Source organism: Anopheles coluzzii, chromosome 3, assembly GCF_943734685.1.
Source record: "Anopheles coluzzii chromosome 3, AcolN3, whole genome shotgun sequence".
NCBI lineage: Eukaryota > Metazoa > Arthropoda > Insecta > Diptera > Culicidae > Anopheles > Anopheles coluzzii.
The window spans coordinates 15,008,586-15,020,787 of record NC_064671.1 but is presented as its reverse complement, the minus strand read 5'-3'; the positions used below and the strand labels follow the sequence as shown (position 1 = coordinate 15,020,787).

At 44.7% G+C, this 12,202-nt stretch overlaps 1 long non-coding RNA gene across 1 annotated transcript in view; it reads left to right on the top strand.

Moving 5' to 3' along the window:
- LOC125907460 (uncharacterized) overlaps nt 1-7,153 on the top strand; it is a 30,942-nt gene extending 23,789 nt beyond the window's left edge. The window contains exon 3 of the long non-coding RNA XR_007452676.1: nt 6,263-7,153. This is a non-coding gene — a long non-coding RNA (uncharacterized LOC125907460). The remainder of the gene's footprint in view (nt 1-6,262) is intronic.
- Nucleotides 7,154-12,202: the final 5,049 nt, after the last annotated feature.

Genomic DNA, 12,202 nt, shown 5'->3' with positions numbered 1-12,202 from the left:
TAATGTCATAAAGCTGAATATTTTTAAATCAATATGCACAAACAGAAAAGATTCATTATTTAAAGTAACCATAAACAACCTGTTGTTGAAATAATTTTTGAACAATGTATTCCTTGAACAATTTTTGCAATTCAATGTGTAATTTATATTAACACTGTTGGTATGAAACTATTGGAATCGAAATAGATAGATTCTCGTATAAAAAGTTACAAAGAATGATTTTTATTGTATCTGTTCAATAGCTCAATCAAAAGAAACCGATGTGTTCTCGACCGTGGTTCAACTTAGACTCTAACATTTATTTCATCAGATCGATACACGTTCTCACTAACACTAACTAACTCTAATCGTTATGGACTAAAATTATGGCTACTTGTATGCTATTACCTTTCTGCATACCTCTAGGCGCTAACATTTCCCGACCACCAAAATTGAAAATTTTACAATTCACGTCAACATAATTCAATCCCTAAAGTACTTCACTTCTATGATCAAAAAACTGTGCTATTTATGAGCCACATTCGATTTCATGCAACATGCTTCAGAATTCATAATACTTCATATAATACAATAGATAATATTTTATAATAGATTATGCTCCTCACTTTCGTAGATTATAGGAAAAAAAAACCTTAACTCGACAAAAAACTAACCAAATGTTTAACTCGACAAAAACTAACCAAATGTTTAACTCGACAAAAAAAACTGTCACACGAGATTGTCGCCTCAGTTCATGTGTTTCCTTTCATCGTATAAAGTTCATTGTCTTCCAATGGTAGTACGCAAACTCTACTAACTGGCCTCTTTAGTTCTTTTGCTTGTGGTGTACGCAACGTGACTACTCTTACGGTGCCGTCTGGTCCTGGGTGTACATCGATTATTCTCGCTAATGGCCATTTTAGCGGTGGCACATTATCTTCTCGTACGATTACCATCATTCCAGGACAGATCAGTCGTACTGGGCCTCTCCATTTGGGTCTAGTCTGCAGCTGTTGAAGATATTCCACATGCCAACGCTTCCAAAAATGCTGTAGTCGATGTTGAACGTGTCTCCAATGGTTCAAGCGGTTCTCGGGGATGTTTTTTACGTCTACTTCCGCTAAATGTTGCATATTTGAACCTGTGAGAAAATGACCTGGCGTTAGTACTTCATAATCATTTGGACTGTCCGACAATGGTGAAATCGGACGGGAATTCAAACAAGACTCAATCTCGGCCAATAGTGTCACCATGTCTTCGTGTGACACCGATGATGTGCCCAACACACGCAGTAAATGACGCTTCATTGATTTCACTGCTGCTTCCCATAAGCCTCCAAAGTGTGGCGCGCGAGGCGGGATAAACTTCCATCTGATCTGCTGTTCAGCTGTCCAGGTCCAAATACTTTGCTGATGATCAGTAGAGTTGAAGAGCTCATACAACTTGTTCAACTCATTCGCTGCTCCCTTGAAGTTGGTACCATTGTCAGAATGAATTTCCGTTACCGTTCCTCTTCTAGCAATAAATCTCCGTAATGCTGCCAGAAACGCTGGTGTGCTTAGGTCGGACACCAATTCCAGGTGCACTGCGCGTGTAACAAAACACACAAACACTGCAATAAACGCCTTCACTGGAGCTGCTCGCCGATGGCTCCCCTTCAAGAAAACTGGACCACAATAGTCGACACCAGATACTGCAAACGGCTTTGCTTGGGAAACTCTACATTTCGGCAAATCTCCCATCGGTTGTTCAGTAGATTTCGGGTTGCACCTAAAACATCTAATGCACCGATTATAAATCGTCTTGACCACTGACCTTGCACCGATGATCCAAAATTCCTGACGCAATGTAGATAGCATCATTTGTGGGCCTGCATGATGATACTTTATATGGCAATAGTATGCCAGCAATTTCGCCAACATATGTCCTTTCGGAATGATTATCGGGTACTTCATCGAATGGCTTGTTTCCGCATGCCGTAGTCTGCCATTCACGCGCATCAGACCTTCCTCATCAATCCATGGATCACATACTCGTACTGCTGAGGAACGGGCCACTCCCCTTCCAGCCTTCAACTCCTTCATCTCTTGGGCAAATCCATCCATTTGTGCCATTCTACACAGCATCTTTTCTGACCTTTGTATTTCCTCGCTAGTGAGACGTTCAATCACAAGCCCTCTCTTCTTCGTTTTGGAGCCTCCCCTTACGTTGTCTAAAAACCGTACCTCTAGGCGCTAACAGTATCGTAAAACTCTTACCGTGGAACCATATAAAGACAATTTCATATAAAGCAAGCGATAAAGACACATAAAGATAACTTCACGCCGTGAAGCGTTAAAAAATATTCAACAGCTTTTACTCAACATTTTCACTGGCCCCACTCCATGAAATATCATTATTCAAGCACCCAACAAAAAATATACCTTGATACCGCATACATTTCTAATGAAAAGGAAAATGGAAAGACTCTAGCCTGACGCTTCTTGGAAATTTATTCACTTTGATGCCACAGCCACGTGTCGGGTATGAAAATTTTCCGAAACACACAAATCCGTTTACCGGAAATTCCTGCGGGCCATTCCTCCGCTGGGGAATTTTCTCGGGAAAGCGAAAAACAATGTGCATGTTGCGTGCTAATTGATATATTGCGAGCCAACGATCAATTACAGCGCACCAAACGCTCCAAAGCAGCGGAAGTGGGAAAATGTTTTTTTTCCAACCTTCGTCCTCTTAACCATCGCTGCTTGCGAGGTTATGCGCGTGTAAATGGTTCCATGTTGGTACAGTGATTGCCTGTTGAGCGATGTGTTTGAACGATATTTACGACAAGTTATTACGTGTCAAACGAAAAACAAATCAATTGGACTACTTTGAGACCTTTCATTTACGACGTTAAATTCATCCAAGAGAATAATTATTCATCCATCTTTCCTCTAAATAAAGCCTTGATAGAGTGCGCACATAAAAATTATTTCAATTCACGATTGAAATCACCATTAATCCTCTCTCTCTCTCCCACCATCAAAAGTCTTAGTTTTGACTGATTTTTATGACCTTTTCCCGCTGGGAATGGACGAAAAGGGATGTAAAGAAAAGCCCTACCGAGACGCAGCTGAGGTGTGGTTTGATTTTTAATATCAAGCTTATCCCGACCGCTTGCTATTAACCCTCCCAACGCATCCATCCTTTCACAGCAAAACGCCAACCAACCAACAAACAAAAGGACCCTTAGGGTTGTTTGATGTTCGTCTTCCTTCCCTCTCGACTTGGTTGGCCAGCTCCATAATTAAAAGCCCACGTTCAGCATCTTGCTCCACCGGGAAAACGGAAGCATCGGACAGCTTTCTGGTTCGCCAGCACACGCCAAAGATTAATCCTTGCCGGCACGGACGCCGGCCACGACCGCTTACACGGACACAGACTCGCTCGTCTGTGCTTCCTCCAGCAAAAGCCCCAAAAAGCAGCAAGGCACCGGGCCTACTGAGAGCTTTTAATTTAATTAAATTAAGATAAATAGTGATTATTTTACTCCGTTGCCGAACGGTCGGGTCCGATGGCAGAGCGTACGGGCGAGTGAAAGTAACGACGTAAATAAAACTGCACACAAGCACACGCACATGCATGCAGCCCGAACGAAATGGACCCGACCCCGGGCACCGAGAGCCCGTGCATGCGGTCCGGCATGGGCTTTGCCGTCCGTAGACAGTAACGAATTCCTCTCAGTAACGAACGTATCTGTTGCCCGAGGAAATAACCGATCCCCGGAAGCCCGGGGCCTTTTTCACGGGACCCGCCTTGCCGGGTTGAATTCTGGTTGTAATCCTATCTTAGCCCAGTGTAATAACACGGCATAAAAGGTCAATCCTGGGGTGGCTTACCTTGTTCTTACCGACACCCAGACCAAAGCGTGCATGCGAGCCAACCCCCCAGCGAAAACAATGAAATTAGTTGCCCCAAAAATGGTCCCCCATGCAGGGCCAGCAAAGGCCATTTCCTTGTGCCATTTTACGCAGAGCGAAAGAGAGAAGTTTTTCCCAGGAAAATCGTGAATAGAGCTCCACCCCATCTCCCCATTCCCGGGTGTGTGTGTGTGCTAAAGTTTTATGAATGGCAAATTGGTAAGCGGAAAGAAAATCCAACGAACGCCGACCCCATCGGGGCCCCGTTTTACGCTAAACTGCCGTAAATAATTTCCGCTTTCTTTCTGATTTACGGTCCAATAAAAGTGGCCAGTGGCTACACATAGCACAGATAGGCAGGGGAGGGGAAGAAAAAAGATGGACCGAGGAGAACACGTGACGGCTTTACGAGGGTTTCTGCCCGGTACGGTAAGGCTTACCGACAGCAGAGACGGCCGAAAAGGAAAGGGATTATTGAAATGCGTTTGCCCTGTAACGGGTTTTAATGCTTCAATCCATTTCGGGTGCGAGTTTAGCTTTTCTCGAGCAGGATTTAGTTAAATTAGGCAGTTAAGTTAAAGTGAGCACCGGTCAGATTTTGGGCACAACAAAAAGGGTGCCCTGATTGGGAGTGGATTGAGGGAAGACCCTCTGCTCTCTGAAAGGGATACTAATGCTTTCCGTCCCGGGAACCGGGCATTAAATCGATAAGGGTTGAGTTTTTTTTCTCTCCGAAAGCTTAGACTGATGTCTTTTCCTACACAAACGACCACACCCGAGCTACGAGCCTCATTTCAATCTGTCAAATCTGACACATCCACCTGGTGGAGACACACCTTTTTCTTCACAAACCGCGCAATATTAGCGTTTGGTAACACATTGCCGGAAAATCCCTCCACATGGAGCCTAACCGGTTTATCCCACCGTTGCTTATGCGTTCTGTCAACCTGCCCATCGTCAGCCCTTCAACACCTCATACCCATCTTGCATGGCTAGAGGAGGGAACGGGGGGGGGGGGGGCAAAACTTATCGCGATCAGCACCTGTCAACCTTTTTCACACATCCGACAACAAAAACAGCCACAGACATGCGTAGCAATTATTCATATCATTCCACCGGCCCCGCTGGGGACGGTCGTCAATCAGTCAGCCAGCGTCAGGGAAGCCTTTCGTCAACGAAACACACGAGGAAGCAGGAAGTACGGTGAAATCATCCACGATTATGAATCACGGTCACGTTTCACGCTAGAATTCGTGATTTTATTTCATCATCAGGCATGTGGTCGTTTGAAGCAACACAGCCGGGCGTGTCAGCTTCAAGATGGTGGCAACAGAATTGTTGCTTAATTTCATTCACCATTTTCTTATCCATGCCTCGCCCCGGGAGCGCCGTTGAAGGCTGGAGAAGGCTCGCCCGGCCCAGAAGGCGCTAAACTTTGCGATGACTTAACACTTTACCCGGCGGCATCTTGAACGCCTCCGAAGAGGAGCTGGTTCGGGCTTCGGTCCGTTAAGGTGACTGCTACCATCTGGAGCGAAAAGTTGCTGCTTGGCTTGGGTGGTATTCTCTGTCCAGCTTCCGGGGGACTGTTGGGACCCAAACCCGACCCTTATCAAGCGTAGAAGCGTCTACATCTCGTGCGTATTTTTTTTTTCTCCTTTGCAGCCATTGGTGGCCATCGTTGTTGTCTCCACCATTGGCTTCAAAAGTTCCCCGGGCCGGACTTTCAACTATTGTAATTAAATGAACAAACTTGTCAAACTCGAAACGAATGGTTCTTTAGCTTGCTTTAGCTTTGGTGCGCGGAGCACCGGGGGGAAAGATGCCGGAAGATGGGGAGCGGGGAGGCTTTGATGCGGCAAGTCCCAAACAACAAAAGATCCACTCGGTCACGGATGGGTTAAGGAGCGGCGAAGGCGTCATGGAGTGGGTCGAACGAGTTGAGTAACTTCTTGAGTAAGGTGTCTTTCGACGCAGTCTTTGAAGACGTGCTCGTGATGGTGGCATCTTTTGATTGAAGGTTGGCAGAAACGGCTTGTGAAGCCACTGTAAGATGGAGTGAAAAGATTGTTTGAAAGTTGGGTTTGGAATGAGTTTTAATGTGAATGTTGGGAAGAAAAGGAAAAAAAACAAGCACGGAAATCTACTTGAGAAAGTAAACAAGTAAACAAGACTGGACAAGACTAAGCGATTAGTATGTCCATCAAGGAGTTTTTTTTTACTTTTAATCCAATATCAAGTAAAACGAACTAAAAGAGCTCTTGAATGAGGTTTATAATCTTTATAATTAGGTTTCAAATTAAATTTTTGAATATTTTTCTCAAAGTTCTACAATTTAAAAGCTAACTCAGTACTTCTACGCCATCCTTTCTATTTCATTCCAGAATAACAATCTGTGCGCACGAAATCAAAACCAAACTGCTGTCTCACTGATTAAGGTAAGTTGAAATTAAAGTGAAACCCTCTGCTTAAGAATAACTAAGCTCCCCATCCATCTCCAAACGGCAACTCTTTCCGTATCGCTTTCGACTTCCGAGCAAAGTTCAAAGCGTTTATGCTTTTTGTTGTTTAATCTGCTGAGGCCTGTCCTTTGGAATCCTTTCTTCCCGTAGCTCCGTAGACCAATTAAATTGATGACTAATCGATCGAGCTATAGGTCAGAGAGGCGAACCATTGTAAGGATTTTTGTGATTTGATGATTCCGACGAGCATGGCATTTGAAGCTATTTCAAGGAAGTGGTGCCGGTTGTCGTCACATCAAAGGGAAAAAGTTAGGTCAACCATTGGACGGCAAGCGTCCGAGCAGTGGGACGCCCTGGGGGGGGTGTGGAAGAATTAATGTTTGATTGCTTCTTAAGCCCCAGAAAGCAATAAGTCACTGTGGATGTTTTTAATTTGCCAACTGGCTTTTCAAATTTCACTCCACGGGGTGGAATGTGCCACGGGTTGGTGGGGCTCGCGTTAGCTGCCCAGAGTTCCTGGAAGCACAAAGACCGGACTATCGGGGAGGACCGGACCTCCCCTCCCAGTGCTTTACTCAGGTGAAAATCCTTCGTTCGAGTGGTTCCGTTACGCTTACCTCTAATGCACGCGTCCCCGGGGGTAGTACGATAAACCTCTGAAACGAATCTCTTTTATGTCGTTTTCTTTTCTTGCTTTTTTTGATAAATTATCCTGCGCATAATTAATGACCGTAAATGCTGGTTGCGCTCAGTGCTCGGTTCGCGTCTTCCTTTCATACCTTTTTGGTAATGATTGCGATATAAATTAGTGACCCAGGAACTCCTCCACAGAGCGAGTTTTGTGGGCTCTTGCGTCATGAGAAGTAAATGGAAACATTTCACACACACACGCACACACCCCAAAAGCGGTTTGATTTGCTGTAATGATTGCTTTCCGAAATGGTTTCAAAGCCGTCCGTCTGTGTGTGTACGAGCTTCGAAATCCATTCCAAAAGCATCGCTCGTTTTCAACGATACCATCACTTTCGGCCGTAAAACGGCTTGCTATCACGTGGTTTGAGGGATTGCTAGGCACTGGTAGAAGTGTTTCTGTCCCACTTCCGACACAAACGATAAGTGAAGATGTAGAATACAAATAGGCGACGTCGTTAAAAATCAGCCCATTTGGTGAAAGAAAGTCTTCCTCTCTACTAAGCCAGAGCCAGACCAAAAGTCTCAGGGTGTGTAAAAACACTTGAAATTTGGGTTGGGAGAGCCCGTTTGTCTCGCTTTTGTGACGCTTCCAAGGGGGACCATGAAAAACAAATGGCCTAACACTCAAAACCAACAGTCGCCTCTACGTCAGCACCTTCCTTTTTTGAGCTGAATTTGTTTTCCCTTTTTTTGGAAAAAAAAATAAATAAAACCATTCTAAAAACACAGCAGCAGAAATGTGCACAACAATAAAAAAGTACAAAAAATACGCTCACATTTACAGTAAGGTGCCACCGTGAAAAGGAAAATTGAAAGGAAACCTATAAAATTCGATCGCTTTCGTGGGTGGGTGTGAGGCTCCATATCCTGGCGTTAAATGAATCTAATGAAAGGTCAATAAAGCATTTTTTACGGCTCCCACCACTTTGATGGCTCTATTAAGGGGGTCATCCATTACGGGTGCGAGTGCGTTTATGGTGTTTGATTAAACGAAAAAGAAAAATAAACAACATATACAGCCTGAAGCAATTGCAACATTCTATGGTTTGAGGCCTGCAGACGTCAGTAAAATGTATGCTCAAATTTCAAATGAAATTTTATTGAAATAAATCACCATGCATGCATGCGTCTAATATTTCAATTGTCAACGATGTTTGCATAAAAAATCAATACATGCAGCAAATAAATCTCGCGCAAACCTACCAAACGCTTTTCATTCAATTTTCCAAGCGTCAGCGCAATCAATGCCTGTTGACTGTCGGGCCGGTCTAATCTCGAAAGCCACCGTGAATGGTTTTGATTTTATTTTAATTTCCATAAGAGGAGTAAAAAAGTAATATTTAAACGGTTTTTCGCATTTCCCTCTCCAAATGGAAACTCCCCTACAATGGCAACCAGTGCAGCTGCATTCTTAAAGCTTTATTCAGCCAGAAATGCACCACTGCTACAACCACCACTACCACTGCCGGTTGGTTGCGGTGAATGCTCCGGCAAACCGGGCACTGCGAGTCGTACGTGAGTCAAGTGGCATTTGTGGAAGCACTTGGGCGGAAAGAAATACAGCTTCAATTCTCTGATTGCACAACCACATACACACACCCAAACACAAGGGAAAGGGATTCAAATACCAACATGATTCCAGGGCTGATGCTTTCTATTGCTGCACGAGCGTTTTGAATCAGGGTTGTGCCAATAGTCCCCACAAAGCGTTATTTTTGTTTAACTTTTATCTGGTTTTTTCTCGTTTCAAAATCTGGTTCAAAAGTGCCTTTTGCTGGAAAAAGGAAAGAGAGAAGTACCAGCTTTTACCTAGATGAAGGGAAAACCCCCCTGGAACGAAACGGACTGTATCCACACAGACACACACACAGACACGGTTCAAAAGGCAACGTCATCTCGAATCGACCAACCTCACCAGTGCCGCATACAGCAAGTACTTTCGCAGCAAACATTCGCAAATGGCCACCGCACCGCAAAAGAATCGACACCGTTTCTACGTCCCTTTTTTGTTGCTTCTCCTACCCTGGTCATGAATTGTCCAACTCGATGGAACAGGGAGGAAAATCCCAAAGCAATTAAACCGAACCGAAATCCGTTGATGCGTGTGAGTAAACATAGTCGAACCCGGGGGGGACGTGGGGCTGGGAGGCTTTCCCCAGCATGGCCCATGTTCCGGAAAGCTGACAGTCATCGGCAGAAGCCATCCGCACATTTGCTTCAACCATTATTTCGTTTCTGCTCCCGCACACACCACCACCGGCTCGTGTGTTTGGGGAGCGAATTTTGTTGCGGTTATGTTGCGTTCCCTTCCGTGCTCCAGTGCGGCAGTGTGGAAGCAGGATAGAACTGAGGGTAAGGAATGCAGTCCATTTGTTTCGGTATTCCTTTTTTTGTGTGTACTGTTTGCTCTCCCATCGGTACGGAAATGTCCTCGAATGCAATACCGAGCTCGGAACTGACAGACAATCATAGCCCAGCCGCTTCCCCCCCACCCGGCACCAAAAGGGAGGGAAGTAGAAACGAAACGCCTCTCGATGTCCGCTGCAGTATCCATTAGTGGCTTTCATTGCTTGGAACATTGGCTTTGACTTTCTCTGGTACGCTTGCCTAGGAGTATCCCTGGCTATCGATGTACCTTACTGTATACTCTGTCCCTGTCCAGGCGTCCCGATGGCATTCTTGGCGTGGTACAAAGCAATAATAATAAAGACTTCAACTTGCACAAGTGCGATTGTTTCCCTTGACCTACCCGCCTCCTCTGCGGGGAAATTCGCGAAAACTCTCCCCTTTTATCTCAGTGAGTGTTGAGCGTTTTTGAAGTAGTCTCGTACACTCTAAGCCTTTTCAGAAAAAGGAGCTCCGGTTCAAACCTCGCCATATATGTGTATGTGTGTGTATTTGTTCATTTGACAGTTTATTTCTTCATCTCCCGGATAGACGCGGAACAAAGCGTATCCCAAGTGTGGCATAAGTTTGCGCAAGCAAAACAGAGCGCATACCCCGGGTGCTTCTGCTGCCCTAAGCAAACACAACCGACCGGATATTTCCGGTTTATCTTAGCGCCCGGGTTCAAAGTCAATCTCGGGACAGTTTCCGCACGCACGAAGGGTATGTCAGCATTCAAAGGATTATTTCCACAAGCTGCCACTTGTTTCCAAAACGCACTTCTAGAAGGTGACTGAGTAGCGGGGTGTTTTTAAAAGTATCGCCACCGCAGGGCGTAGACGAGATGCGTATCAAACAAAATAAACTATCTCGGTTGTTGTGGATCAAATCCCGCCCATCAGTCGTTAAAATGTGTCTTAGAGTTATAGTAGTCTTGGTGCAATCGCTCCGGGAAAGGGTGGGCTAAGATAAAGTCATATTTTAGGAACCTTCCATCAACCGTTGGGAAGTCCGTCGTTCGCTTGCTTGCCCCCATGTTTTGCCATCGCTCACTTTCACCCGTTGCCAGAGCAATGGACAAAGTTTTGGAGCGTGCAGGGCCGCGCGCGCGCTCGCTCGCTATCGGGCAGCCCAAATCCAAATCCCATCAAAACTTTTCCGGACGAAGGTTTTATTGACAGATTAGAACGTTGGCGTAACATTAAACGGTGGAGCGGGAACTTTCACTTTCCCCCTTTTTGCCAGAGATACTGGACTTTGGTTAAGTTGTGGGGTTTGCGAGCTAAGCTGAATATCGGTTTTTGGGAGTTTGGAATGTTTTGGAATACACCCCCAAAAACACTCACACACGCTTTGGATGGTTGGATTGATGGCTCAGTTACGTTGTAGTAAAATCGGAGACGTTCTATTATTTAGTATCCTATTGGTTTTGATGATATTGGCTGATTCTACTACTCAGGTTACAGTTTTAATAAGATATTAAAATTTATGAATAGATTAAGGCAATTTCCAATACTAATTGGAGGATTTCTTTGACCGTATATGATGCTGATTGATACCGTAGATACATGCAATTTAAAAATAAAAGTCTTCTGTTTTAAATTCGGCTCGAGTTGAGGAGAGTAAGTTGACTCCAAAACGAAACCATACATTCAAATCATCTTAAATACTGCCTGAACTTAGCGTCGAGATGACTCGATTGCAAGAATAAAATTCGCTAGTTGATATGAACTACCAAATTGTGCTGTTGGGATTTATACGCAAGCTATAGGATCCACATGTTATCAAAAATAATTAACTAACAGAATTCTTATTTGAATTTTGATTGCAATTATAAAAAGTGCAATGTTCTTAAAGAATGAAATGAGATTGAGTTTATAAATTTAGAAAAAGACTGATTAAATCCAAACTGAGAAATTCATATGAGCCTTTGAGACATTGCGATGTTTATCTTCCAAATATTTGTGTACTGAACTAGCAAAATCTGCGGCTTTTTTCAAGATAGTATTGAACACACAGAAACAGTGTCCTACATCCCGGGTTAACCGCACCAATAACATGGTTACAACAAGCAAGCATTACAATCAATAAATCCATACATCAAACCACAATACAAATTACGAACTATTCAGAGCCAGCTACCAGCCGTAATCAGCAGCAAACCACAGGCCACGGACGTGATTGGATCACGAGGCCCGAATTAACACGGCTCGTCGGATGCGTGATGCCTCATTTTGCCACACAGCAACACTGCTGCTGCCGGTGGTGTGTGCGTTACGTAAATCAGCCAATCAGGCTGGGGAAAATGGTTCGTGGAAGAAAAAAAAAACCGGTAGCACATAACAATCTAGAACGATCGGTTTGCGCAATCCATCGATGCGAGAAAAGATACAAAACCAGTCTGTACGCCGTCGTCACACACACACACTCCAGAAGACACAGGAGATAAACGGACGGAGTTAACGTTATCACCTACCGAAACGTAATAAAACAAAATCTCCCTTAGCAACTGGGATGCTCCTCCAGGCGCAATGGAGTTTGTGTGTGCTGCGGCCTTGCGATTTGGTCATTAGCTTGCACGTTCACGTCACACCCGGGGAGGGTTTACGATCGATGCGAAAAAGCAGCCCCCCCCCCCCCCCCTTCAGAGCCAGGAGATTCACTTCAGAGAGTGAAAGGAAACGACCCAACCCTTGGTTGGGTTCCCTTTTCTCACGCCCCAGCTACCAGTCCACTGGTGTTGTTGTTCCAGCCCCAGCAACCAGTTTGCCAGTTCGCATGTTG